Below are 12820 nucleotides of genomic sequence, written 5' to 3'. Positions count from 1 at the left end.
ATATAGACAAATGGAACAGAATAGAGCCCTCAGAAATAATACCACACACCTACAACCATCTGATCTTTGACAAACCTGACAAAAACAAGAAATGGGGAAAGGATTCTCTATTTAATAAATGGTGCTGGGAAAACTGGCTAGCCACATGTAGAAAGCTGAAACTGGATCCCTTCCTTACACCTTATACAAAAATCAATTCAAGATGGATTAAAGACTTAAATATTAGACCTAAAACCATAAAAACTCTAGAAGAAAACCTAGGCAATACCATTCAGGACGTAGGCATGGGCAAGGACTTCATGACTAAAAACACCAAAAGCAATGGTAACAAAAGCCAAAATTGACAAATGGGATCTCATTAAACTAAAGAGCTTCTGCACAGCAAAAGAAACTACCATCAGAGTGAACAGGCAACCTACAGAATGGGAGAAAATTTTTACAATCTACCCATCTGACAAAGGGCTCATATCCAGAATCTACAAAGAACTTAAACAAATTTCCAAGAAAAAACCCATCGACAAGTGGGCGAAGGATATGAACAGACACTTCTCAAAAGAAGACATTTATGCAGCCAACAGATGCATGAAAAAATGCTCATCATCACTGGCCATCAGAGAAATGCAAATCAAAACCACAATGAGATACCATTTCACACCAGTTAGAATGGCCATCATTAAAAAGTCAGGAAACAACAGGTGCTGGAGAGATGTGGAGAAATAGGAACACTTTTACACTGTTGGTGGGAGTGTAAACTAGTTCAACCATTGTGGAAGACAGTGTGGCCATTCCTCAAGGATCTAGAACTAGAAATACCATTTGACCCAGCAATCCCATTACTGGGCATATACCCAAAGGATTATAAATCATGCTGGTATAAAGACACATGCACACGTATGTTTATTGCGGCACTATTCACAATAGCAAAGACTTGGAACCAACCTAAATGTCCATCAATGATAGACTGGATTAAGAAAATGTGGCACATATACACCATGGAATACTATGCAGCCATAAAAAATGAAGAGTTCATGTCCTTTATAGGGATACGGATGAAGGTGGAAACCATCATTCTGAGCAAACTATTGCAAGGGTAGAAAACCAAACGTCGCATGTTCTCACTCAGGTGGGAATTGAACAATGAGAAAACATGGACACAGGGTGGGGAACATCACACACTGGGGCCTGTTGTCAGGTAGGGGGAGGGAGGAGGGATAACATTAGGAGATATACCTAAAGTAAATGATGAGTTAACGGGTACAGCACACCAACATGGCACATGTATACATACGTAACAAACCTGCATGTTGTGCACATGTACACTAGAACTTAAAGTGAAATAATAAAAAAAAATAAAGGGCCTAGATTTAAAAGGTCAAGAAATGCTGGGTTAGATGGTTCAGAAGGGGCAGATAGCTAAGGAGACTCTTAGCTTTGGAACCTAGAGGGAGGAGGTTGTTGTCAAAGAGAAAATTGAGAGGATGCTTTGGGAGGTGTAAGGACCTGAGTGCCTGGACGTTTGACTATGCATTGCTGTTGTAGTTTGTTCAGGGTGGTCCTCAGGTCTGCGCTGGCTCCCTGGGCAGATGATGGAGCTGAAAGAACATGAGTCTCAGGGCCTGTTCAAGGCTGGTGGACCTAGGTCTGGAAAGATAAGCTATGGTAAGAATGCTGCTTGCATGATTAGTCTCAGATTGTCTATATGATAACTGAGTTGGCAGATCTGAGATTAAGAGTTAGGCTTGCCGCAGACAGACTGGGTCAGCGTGGATTAGCCATGTAACTTCTTTTTTTTTTTTCTTTTTGAGACAGAGACTTGCTCTGTCGCTCAGGCTGGAGTGCAGTGGTGCGATCTCATCTCACTGCAACCTCCACCTCCAGGGTTCAAGTGTTTCTCGTGCCTTAGCCTCCCAAGTAGCTGGGACTACAGGCATGATTAATTTTTATATTTTTGTAGAGCTGGTGTTTCGCCACGTCAGCCAGGCTGGGTCTCGCCATTTTGGCCACTTCTCCATGTTGGCCTGATCGACGGATCACCTCAAGTGATCCACCCACCTTGGCCTCCCAAAGTGCTGAGATTACAGGTGTGAGCCACTGCACCTGGCCCAGCCATGTAACAACTTCTTTTTTTTAAGATGGAGTCCTGCTCTGTCATCCAGGCTGGAGTGCAGTGGCGCAATCATAGTCCTGCTATGTCACCCAGGCTGGAGTGCAGTGGCACAATCATAGCTCACTACAACCTTCACCTCACAGGTTCAAGCAGTTCTCCTTCCTCAGCTTCCCGAGTAGCTGAGATTACAGGTACACCACCATGCCTGGCTAATTTTTTTATATTTTTAGTAGAGACAGGGTTTCATCAGGTTGGACAGGCTGGTCTCGGACTCCTGACCTCAGGTGATCCTCCTGGCTCAGCCTCCCAAAATGCTGGGATTACAGGCGTGAGCCACTGTGCCCAGTAGCCATGTAACTTCTGACCTCTAGTTTTCTCATCTCTAGATTGCCATTCATTCAATTAATATAGATTAAGCTCCAAGCACTGTGTAGGAGGCTGAAACCTCTACAATCATTGAGTGGATTAAATGAGATGCTGTGTCCGAAAGCACTTTGAAAAGAGATGCTCCCATTGAATCAGTTCTTTTTAAAATTATCCATATTTTCTGCCCTTTAGTCACGTTGCCTGTTGAAGAGAAGAGACTTGGGTCTTGCCAAAAAGAGTCAGCCTAGGGAGTTTGCAGCTCCACTGGGTCAATCCTTCCAATCACCCTGACAATGCAGGGTAAAGCGTCAGGACCAAATTCCAGAGATTTTTTCTTTTTTTTTTTTTTTTTGCCAGATGAGACCAAACTGCTGGATTCAGTTAGAGCTTTCAGCCTGGCTAACAGGGTGTGCATGGTTATTTATGCACTGAAGTGCTCTGATAATTAAGCTCATTCAATGTCACAATGATTGGTTACTTAAGAGGCCTGAATCATCATAAGTGAGGACTGTCATTTGAGTGTATGTCACACTGCTTGACTTAGAAGTACAGTACAGTTTGTTGCAAGAAGGCCAAAGGAAAAAAATGTTTATGTGTTGAAGGCAAAATAGGCATGTCAGGGCAAGTGGGCCAGACCCTGCTGTGATCCAGAAGGCACTGGAAGGCTTCAAGATACCCTTTTCTCTTGGTAGAACACAAGAGGGCATGCCAGCTTCTAAATCAACACAGTTCTACTTCACAGGCACAGGCCTTCTGGAAACAAGATTTTAGGTCATCACTAAAGGTGACAGCCTTTGCTGATCACACCTCTTACATTGTCTATCTTCCAACCTTGGCTACCAGCCTACTTTTGGGAGTTTGACAGCTGAGGCCTTGCAGAACCTGTGAACTCACTGTTGTGGCAATGGCCACAGAAGAGCCGATTCTAATTGTAAAGACAGCAGAAGGTGAAAAGCTTGGGCTCTGGCTCCAGACTTCTCAAATCCCACCATTGCACTGACTGGCTGGGTCACTCTGGCTAGTTGCTTACCATCTCTGAGCCTGTTTCTTTATCTCAAACATAAGAATGGCAGTAGCTATCATACTGGATTTTCTAAAGATTAAAAGAGAGAATGTTTCTAAAGCACTTGGCTCCATGCCAGTAGGTGCTAAATCAACGTTAGCTGTTGTTACTACTGGGGGGTTGCTGTGGATGGAAGCAAACTTGTCAGACCCTCCTGGGTTGTGTTGCTTTTCCCAGACCCCGTTTTCTTCTGGCATTGTGTCTTCTGCTCTGATTGGCGCCCTCTCTCTATTCCTAGGAAAATTCTTGCACATTTTTCTCTTGGTCCTTTAGTTTAAAAACTTGGATTGCGTTCCCCCAAGAACAGAATAAACAAATCTCTGTTTGTAAGGCTGTAGGATTCTGATAGGAAAGTTCTTCAGAACCTTGAACAAGGTCAGGAAATGGCACCTTCTGACTTCAGTGCTTGGAAAATTAGCATAAGGGAGGGCAGGGGAAGGAAGGAAAGGACTTGGCCACTTCTTAACTGAAGGGATGATTACATCACTTGTGAATGGCATGTTCTTGGATAAATGGTTTAACCTGTCTGAGCCCAGGGCTGTTGTGGCTGAGACAGTGCTATGCCCACCACAAACTCTCCTTTCTATGCTATGGTGTTGGTGTTTTCACTGAGGGGTGCCTGTCTAGCCAGAAATTCCACATTCCAACTGCACTTCCATTTAAATGAGGCCACTTGACCAGTTCTCCCCAGTGGGATGTGAATGGCAGCGATGCATCCTTTGTGAGCTGAGGCTTTTAAGAAGCTAGTGAGGCTTCCTATGCTTTCTGCTTCTGCTGGCTGGAAACAAAGGACACTGAAGCCCCTGGGGGATGGTAGAGCCACAGGAAGGACCCTGGGTCCTTAAATCAACATGAGGAGGAAAGCCAGCGGCCAGCCATGGATACTTGCATTGGACTTTTAAGTGAGTGAGAGGTAAATTTCTATTATGTGAGGATATTGCAAATACTTGGGTTTATTTGTTATAATAGCTAGTGTTATTCTAACTAGTAAAGCCATCATATAAAAGGGGTGTACTAGTTTGAAGTGCTTCACAAACCCAGGTTGCAAATGTCGTATTCATTGATTTATTCATCTGTTCGCTTTCAAAAATAAATATTTATTAAGCACATTGTGTAGGCCCTGCTCTAAGTGCTGGAGATACAGTGAAGTGCAAGATAGATGAAAGCCCTGCTCATATAAGGCATTTACAAATATAAGGATGATGAAAATAACCTCCTTCCCCTCTTCCCACACTGGTGATATTTCATCTCCATCAAATACTTGCTTCTAAACCATGCTCTTTGCTGCCTCCATGCTGTTGGAGAAGTGTTCTCTTCCTGTGAACTCCTTCTCTTTATAACCCAGCTCCCCCGTGGGCAGCCCCTGAGGAGAGGAACTCCTCAGGCCAAGGCAGCAACTCCCTTCTACCTGTCTTCCTGCCCTGACAACAGCATGAGCTGTGTTGTAGTCTATTTGCTTTTTTATGCACTGATTTCCCTCTGCAGTCTGTGACCTCTTTCTCATCCATCTTTGTATTCTAGACTATTGCACAGTGCTGGGCACACAGCAGGTGCTTGCTGAATATTTGTAGAGTTAATTTGAATATAAAACCACCAGAAATGACTATTTGGTTTTCTCAGGAGCCTGCGAAATGCATTGTGTGTGTGTATTATTTTTATTTTTTGAGACAGAATCTCCCTCTTTTGCCCAGGCTGGAGTTCAGTGGCTGATCTTGGCTCGCTGAAACCTCTGCCTTCTGGATTCAAGCGATTCTCATGCCTCAGCCTCCCAAGTAGCTGGGATTATAGGCATGCACCACCATGCCTGGCTAATTTTTGTATTTTTGGTAGAAACGGGGTGTCACCATGTTGGCCAGGCTGGTCTTGGACTCCTGACCTCAAGTGATCCACTTGCCTCAGCCTCCCAAAGTGCTGGGATTACAGGGATGAGCCACTATGACCGGACTGCATTGTGTTTTGAAAGCAGCTTTTGTTTAGTGTCAGTGTCTAGAACATGAGCCCCTTTCACTCTGTGCATATGGTGACTGAGCTGATTTCATTTAGTATGTGCATAAATACTCATATTTCTCAGATACAAGGCAAGATTTCTTTGTTTTCTTGTGTTTCTTTGCTTGCCCTGGTTGCAAAACATATCCTCTCTACCTCCTGGCAAATCTGACAACACGTCCTCAGATTGATGAAATAGAATCCGCTAGATCCTCTTGATGGGGGACATGAGGGTTTGGGGTAAAGGTGGGATGAGATGAGTTTCCATCTGTGAATACTCAGATTTTGCTCTTCATTCTTCAAATTCTCATCAGACTGACAGCCAGTGATGCATGGGTGAAGATAAGACCATAGCTGAGAAATCTCTTCTGTTTATGGCAGAGATCATTTCATTGTCATTCCCTGGAGAACCTTATTGCAGGAATATAGGGAGGAAGAGAAGAGAGCACCCATTCTGTGAGCACCCTTATCTGTAAAAGGTCCCTGGTGTCTCCCCTTTGGGCTGGAATAAAATGAGACTTTAGTGATGGAAGAGAAGAAAGAAAGTGGTTTTTATGATAGGAGGAGGCTGAAGAAAGGGAAGCAGGGTGAATGGAGTATTCTCAGGGAGGATCAGAAGTTTGAGTGGAGATAAATAAACAAAACCATCTTGGACACCAGATTTTTCAGAGCGTGAGGGCATGGAAGAGACCATGAGTTCTTTGAAAAGGGGAATTGGGCAGAAGTAGAGGAGTTCCTCTGCAATAGGAGAGGGGGACTTTAAGGGGATTAGCAGAGGAGTCTTAAGGTCAGTGTTATCTGTTTTGGGATGCTGAAGGATGTTTTGCTCCCTTTAAATGGTGATTGATTTGGGAAAGACCCCAATGTATGAAGCAGACCCTCGGGAGTATAGGTTTAAAGCCTCAGGAATGCTCACCACGCCTGGGAGGCTCTGTTACTGGGAACAGTGTTGCTAATGAGAAACCCAATCATGCCTTTTGGGGTTACTGCTATTGGTGGCCTGCTCAGAGCCCCTTTATTGGGAGGTGTGCCCATCGTCCCTCAGCTACTGGGAGTGCTGCAGCTAATGGTTTCTACCTAAGAACTTACCTAAGAATTGACTGAATGACTGAAGGTACATCATCTGGCAGTACCTGGGAGGTTGGTCCCCCACCTCCTTGGTGTGTCAGTGACTGATACAGGTGCACAGAATGTCAGCTCCTTGCCTTAAGGCAGATCAACACCGTGGTGTGATTTATGCTCCAGAGCTCCCAATGGATCAGGCCAAGGCTAGATTTTACCCCAAACTCCATCCTTACTGGACTCTTCCTTCCCTCTTCTACTTCCTTCCCTCCCTTAAGGATTTCTTCTGAGAACTTTCCCTTGATACAACACCTTCATCTGAATCCCTATCCCAGGTTCTGCTTCCAGAGGACTCACCTCAAGACTCAACCTACTCTGTGCCAGGTTCCATGGTGGTCCTCACAACAACCCCCTGGGGCAAGACTGCTTCATTCCTGCCTCACACTGCCCCCTTGGCCCAGAAGGGGCTTCCAGACTCCTCTGCAGCCCCCTGACTGGCCGCTAACCCTACTGCTTAGAGCTTAATGTTCACTGGACCACCTCTTTCTAGTAAACAAGGCATCTGCATGTCAGTGAGCAGTGTCTCTGTTCTGCCTGCCCCGGGAAGTGGAGACTGGCTATTCTCACTACATGACTGGTAGGGTCTATGGACTCAGGGTTTGCCTGGAAGACCTGGTCACATAGATTTCTTTCCATAGATGAGCATGCAAAGCCCAAGATTTAGGTTTTGGGGCAGGAGGTAGGAGGCCTCACTCAGACCTGGGGACTTGTTTGTGACCTCCAGTTGCCCTTTGTCTAGAGAAGTTTGTATTTGAATACTGCATGTGTGCTCGAAGCTGGGGCTCTGTTTCTTTTCTGTCTGTGGACCCTTAGGTGACTGTTTCCTTGGCAGAAATCCAGGAGGGGATGAGGAGTGAATGGTGGGGCTTAAGCACCAGCCCCCTACCCCTGAACCCCTGGACAAGCTCTGCAAAGTAAATATTAAGATTCCTATTTGATTAGAGAGGAAACCAAGTCTTAGAAAGCTTAGATGGCCTGAGGATGAAATTTAGTATTGTCTGAGGTGGAATTTGAATCTTGGATTGGCTAGTTCCAAAGCTCAGCCTTTTTTTTTTTTTTATCCATACCAGAGATTGGCAAACTACAGGTGAAATCTTGCCCACTGCCTGTTTTTATGACTAAAGTTTTATTAGAACATAGCCATGCTCATCTGTTTACATTAGATTATGGCTACATTTGGGCCACCCTGGCAGAATTGACTAGTTGCAGCAGAGACCCTGTGGCCCACAAAGCCTAAAGTATTTGCTGTCTGGACCTTTGCAGAAAATGTTTGCTGACCCCTGCTCTGCAGTCTATTCTCTCAGGGAGCATTCCTTTTAGAGTCCAGGGACTCTAAAAGACATTGCAGGGTGGAAAGATACTTGGTCTTTATATCCAAAGCTCTGGGTACAAATTCTGACTGTGTAACACTAGTCAAGTCATCAGTAGACTTGACTTCTCTTAGTCTTGGTTCATTCATCTTTAAAAGGGAGAGAAGAGCAGCCACAAAAAATAGTTTTGCTTTGAGGATCAAATAAATGAACAGTGATAAATAATGATTTTAAAGATTTGAGTCGAAATAATCTGTACACCAAACCCTTGTGGCATGCAATTTACCTATATAACAAACCTGGACGTGTACCCCTGATCCTAAAATAAAGTTAAAAAAAGGTTACCAAGTGCTTATTATGTGCCAGGTCCTTTACATACATTATCTCCTTTAATCCCTATAAGTGTCCAGTATGTGGTAGACATTCAATAAGAAGACATTGAATTAATGAGGTAGGTACTTAATATTCCCATTCCTCAGATAAGGAAATGGAGGCTCAGAGAAGTGAAGCAACTTCCCCAGGGCTTGGCTGCCTGTGATGGCTGGATTCAGCACAGGCATGAGAGAGGAAGGGCACTGTGTTCCCGTGAAGGGGAGGGTTTTTCTCTTCCTGGGAAAACTTGTGGTCTTTGGGGCTGGTTTCCACTGAAAGTAGTGAGTATTGCTTTCTCTTAGCTTCTCCTCCTTCAATTTAATCAGATTCTATTCTATCCTCTTCAATTTCCCCTGCATTATGTAGCAACTGGGATTGTCAGCAAACCCATCATCTTGTTGTTGTCAGTAAAACAAAGATTATCTGCCTCAGAAAAGTGAACACTTGGGAGTCATAATTATGGGAATCACTTGTAGTTTGGGTCCATTTGAATGTATTTGAGCCGCAAGCGAAACAGACAGCATGCTTGAAACCTTTTCTAGTTGTGGCCCTGGTTATTTTTGTCCTGCAGGAAGAAGTAGAACTGTCACTCTGCCTGCACAGGGCAGACAAAGCCACCTCTCCCACCAGCTGCCCCTGATCTTTGTGGACAACTGCACCTGGAATGAATAGAATCCTGAAAACTGCTCAGGAGTTTAATAGCTTCAGTGAATAAAGAATTTTGGTTCCAGGAAAAGGACAATAAATTGAATTGATTTGAGGAAAAATCATTGTCTTAGTTTGTGTTTCCCTGGATGCAGACTTGGAAACAGATAGGGAAGAAAGTTTCCTTTTTGGGATTGGATTCCAGAAAATGCAGTGGGAAACCCTGGGAAGTGAGACAGGGAAGGGAAATGATATGGTTAGGCTTTGTGTCCCCACTCAAATCTCATCATGAATTATAATCCCCATAATCCTCACATGTCAAGGGAGAGACCAGGTAGAGGTAATTGAATCATGGGGCCGGTTTCTCCCATGCTGTTCCTGTGATAGTGAGTGAGTTCTTACAAGATCTGATGGTTTTATAAGTGCTTGGTTTTTCCTTCTATGTTCTTTGTCCTTCCTGAAGCCTTGTGGAGAAGTGTCTTGCTTCCCCTTCGCCTTTCACCATGATTGTAAGTGTCCTGAGGCCCCCCTGCCCGCACCCATGCTGAACTCTGAGTCAGTTAAATATATTTACTTTATAAATTACCCAGTCTTGGGCAGTTCTTTATAGCAGTGTGAGAACAAACTAATACAAGAAGGAAGTCTATGCAGCATGTGTTCTGAGGTAGATGACCACCTTGGGCAAAAGAAGATTAATTTCACTGGAGAACTCTGAGAGCCAGAACAGAACTGCAGTTATTCCCCTCAAGGGGTGAGGGAGCTGGGGTAGTTAGACACCCACATTCATCAGCCATGGGTTGAGGTATGGCATTTTTAGTTGGTTTTGCTGGCAGGCCACACAGATGGAAGTTGGTTGGCATGCCCTGAAATGGTGAGGCTCAAGGAGACATAGGTGGGACCCCTTCAAGCACTGCTACAAACTCCTGCTCTGAAATCAGACTACCTGGATTCAAACCTCTGATGTTCCTTCCTATTTGCTATGTGACTTTGGGCAAGTCACTTAAGCCCTTTAGTCTTACCTGTTGAATAGAAAATATGATAGTTCAGACTTTACCAGGTGGCTGTGAAGATTAAAAGAGATAAGGCATGCAAGACACTTACAGGGTACCTGGCAGAAGGTAAACACTCAACAGACTTTAACTGTTATTCCTAACTAGTCTATTTATTCTACTGAAATTGAATGGGGGAACATTCAGACCTAGACGATGTTATGGGGAAAAATAGACAAGAAACAATGACCCGAGGTTTTGTCCAAGAGCTACGTGAAGTAGAGTGTGACTAGTAGACAGCATTGTATATTTGGACAAATATGAATATGTGAATTTTTGAGTTGTCTTTCAGATATTAGCTTATTTATAGGAGGATCTTCTGTACAGTTGATGAAGCCCACGTAGCTGGAATCAAAAGCTTCTGTACCCATGGGCTGAATTGGTAGTAGTAGCAAACTGACCAGGGAATTAGAGCATGATACCCAAGATGGTGGGAACCAGCTGAGATGCAGGTCATAATCATGATAACAGCAGGTAACATTTACTGAGAATTTTCTTTGTGTCAAGCCATGTGCAAAACACGTCACCAGATTATGACATTTTCTCATCACAATAGTCCATGGTGGTGTCCCTGTCATGACAGCCTGCCTACTCTCCTTTCAGAGTGCATGTTAAAATAACCTCTCGCTGCAACCAGTGGTTTTCCCAGCAGCCTCTTTTTTTTTTTCTTCTGGAGTCTGGCCTTTCATAACAAGCCTCCAGGTGCATTTGGAGTTGCTAGCTGTAAATGTGGCAGGATTTCTCTTCATCAGACTTTCGTCCCTGTTCTCTTCCCTAAAGAGCAAACATGCTGCACTAGAAGGAATCACTGGTTCATTGTCACTGGCAAAGCCGAGGCAGGGGGAGGACCATTTTTTCTGTGGGTTCAGCAACCCTCCTAGTGGTTAGCAGACAGCAGCATAATGGCCAGCCAGTGTGAAACTGTGCAAATTGCCTCATAAATAACTCGTAATGCACAGGCAACGGGGAGAGGCCATAGCTCGTGGATAAATGACTCCCTGCCATTTCAGAGCATTAAACCAGGGATAATCTGGACCTCGCCATGGGGATTCATTAACTGCTATGGGTTTCCCGCACGCAAGCCTGCTGGGACTCAGGCCTGCTTGGTGCTTCTTGTGGCATCATGATGGGGGCAAAACACTTCTGAGCAGGGCCATGAGAAAGAGAATGTAAGTACCTTTAACAAACCAGCCAGGGGTGAACCCTGTAGGAGCCAAGTATTTTCTCTGTGGAACTTGCTTTCTGAAGAAATTTCTTTGAGGGGCAGAGAAAAACATAATAACCTTAACGACTAACATGTATTGGGCATTTACTCTGTGCCAAGCACTGTGCTAAGTCTTTTTTTTTTTTTTTTTTTGAGATGGAGTCTTGTTCTGTCGCCCAGGCTGGAGTGCAGTGGTATGATCTTGGCTTACTGTAAGCTCCACCACCCAGGTAGCTGGGACTATAGGCGCCTGCCACCACACCCGGATAATTATTGTATTTTTAGTGGAGATGGGGTTTTGCCATGTTGGCCAGGATGGACTTGAACTCCTGACCTGAGGTGATCTGCCCACCTTGGCCTCCTAAAGTGCTGGGATTACAGGCGTGAGCCACCACGCCCCCGTGCTAAATCTTGTGTAACTCTCACAAACATTCTATTGAGTGGATACTATTATTATTAGTCCTGTTTTCATAGAGGATGAAGTGAAAGCTCACAGAGGTTTAGTTACTTATTTTAGGCAATATAGCCAATATGTGGTGAGTGCATCAGTCAGCTTTTGTTATATTGTGGTAACAAATAGTCCACCAATCTCAGTGGTTTAAAATCACAAGAGTGTTTTGCTCCTATTTTATGCCACTCATGGATCAGCTGCTCTACTTTACCTGTCTTTGTTACAGGATCCAGGCTGAAAGAGTAGCCTCTATCTGGGACATACTATTCTCATGGCAGAAGAAGAGAAAAGCAAGAAAACTGGTGGAACTGGCCATGGCCATGAAGGCTTCTGCTCAGAATGGGCATATATCACCTCTGCTCAGACTTCATTTATCAAAGGTGGTCATATGGCCAGGCTGGGAGGTACTGCAATGAATGACAGTTGGGGACAGATATCTAAGTCTCTTAGAGGAAAGGCAGAGATCGGAGAATAATAATATAATCTATGCAGCTGAATGAGATCAGATCTTTGTGGTTTTACATTTTGTGCTCTTAATTTCTGCCCTTTGCTGAATTTGGAGCTGGGATACTTGGGCTTCAGCACCACTCTGCAGTGAGAAACTCTGTGACTAAGGGCAAATGTATTTCCCTCTCTGGGTGCCAGTTTCCCTGCCTTAGTTAGATCCCCCAGAAGCAGATGCAGAGACAAGGAATGAAATTCAAGTAGTTTATTTGGGAGGTAATAAAAGGAAGCCCCAGTAAGAAAGGAAAAGTAAGATAGAAAAAGGAAGGAAGGTAATAAAGTATGTTACCAAGCAGGTTTCCCTCAGAGCAACCGGGGCACAATTCTGCTAAAGAACTCTGGGGATACACACCTCAGAATTATCCTGCCCGAGGAGTGAGGAACCTGGAAATTTATTTACGAACTCCCAGGCCATCATTGGTTGAGGGCTATTTCTGAGACCATTGACTCTCCTGCAACCAGATAAAAGCCTTTGAGCAGAGTTATAAGTGTTTGTAATAAGCATCTTTTGGCATACAGGGGTGAGCCAAAGTCCCTGTCTATACAATGGATGGTGTTGACTAGAAACACTTCAATGGCCCTTCTACTTTTTGTCCCCTGTGCCTACAGCCCTGCCTGGCATGGGGTCAGTACATGGGCAG

Source organism: Nomascus leucogenys, chromosome 13 (assembly GCF_006542625.1).
Source record: "Nomascus leucogenys isolate Asia chromosome 13, Asia_NLE_v1, whole genome shotgun sequence".
Lineage (NCBI taxonomy): Eukaryota > Metazoa > Chordata > Mammalia > Primates > Hylobatidae > Nomascus > Nomascus leucogenys.
This window is presented reverse-complemented; position numbering follows the sequence as displayed.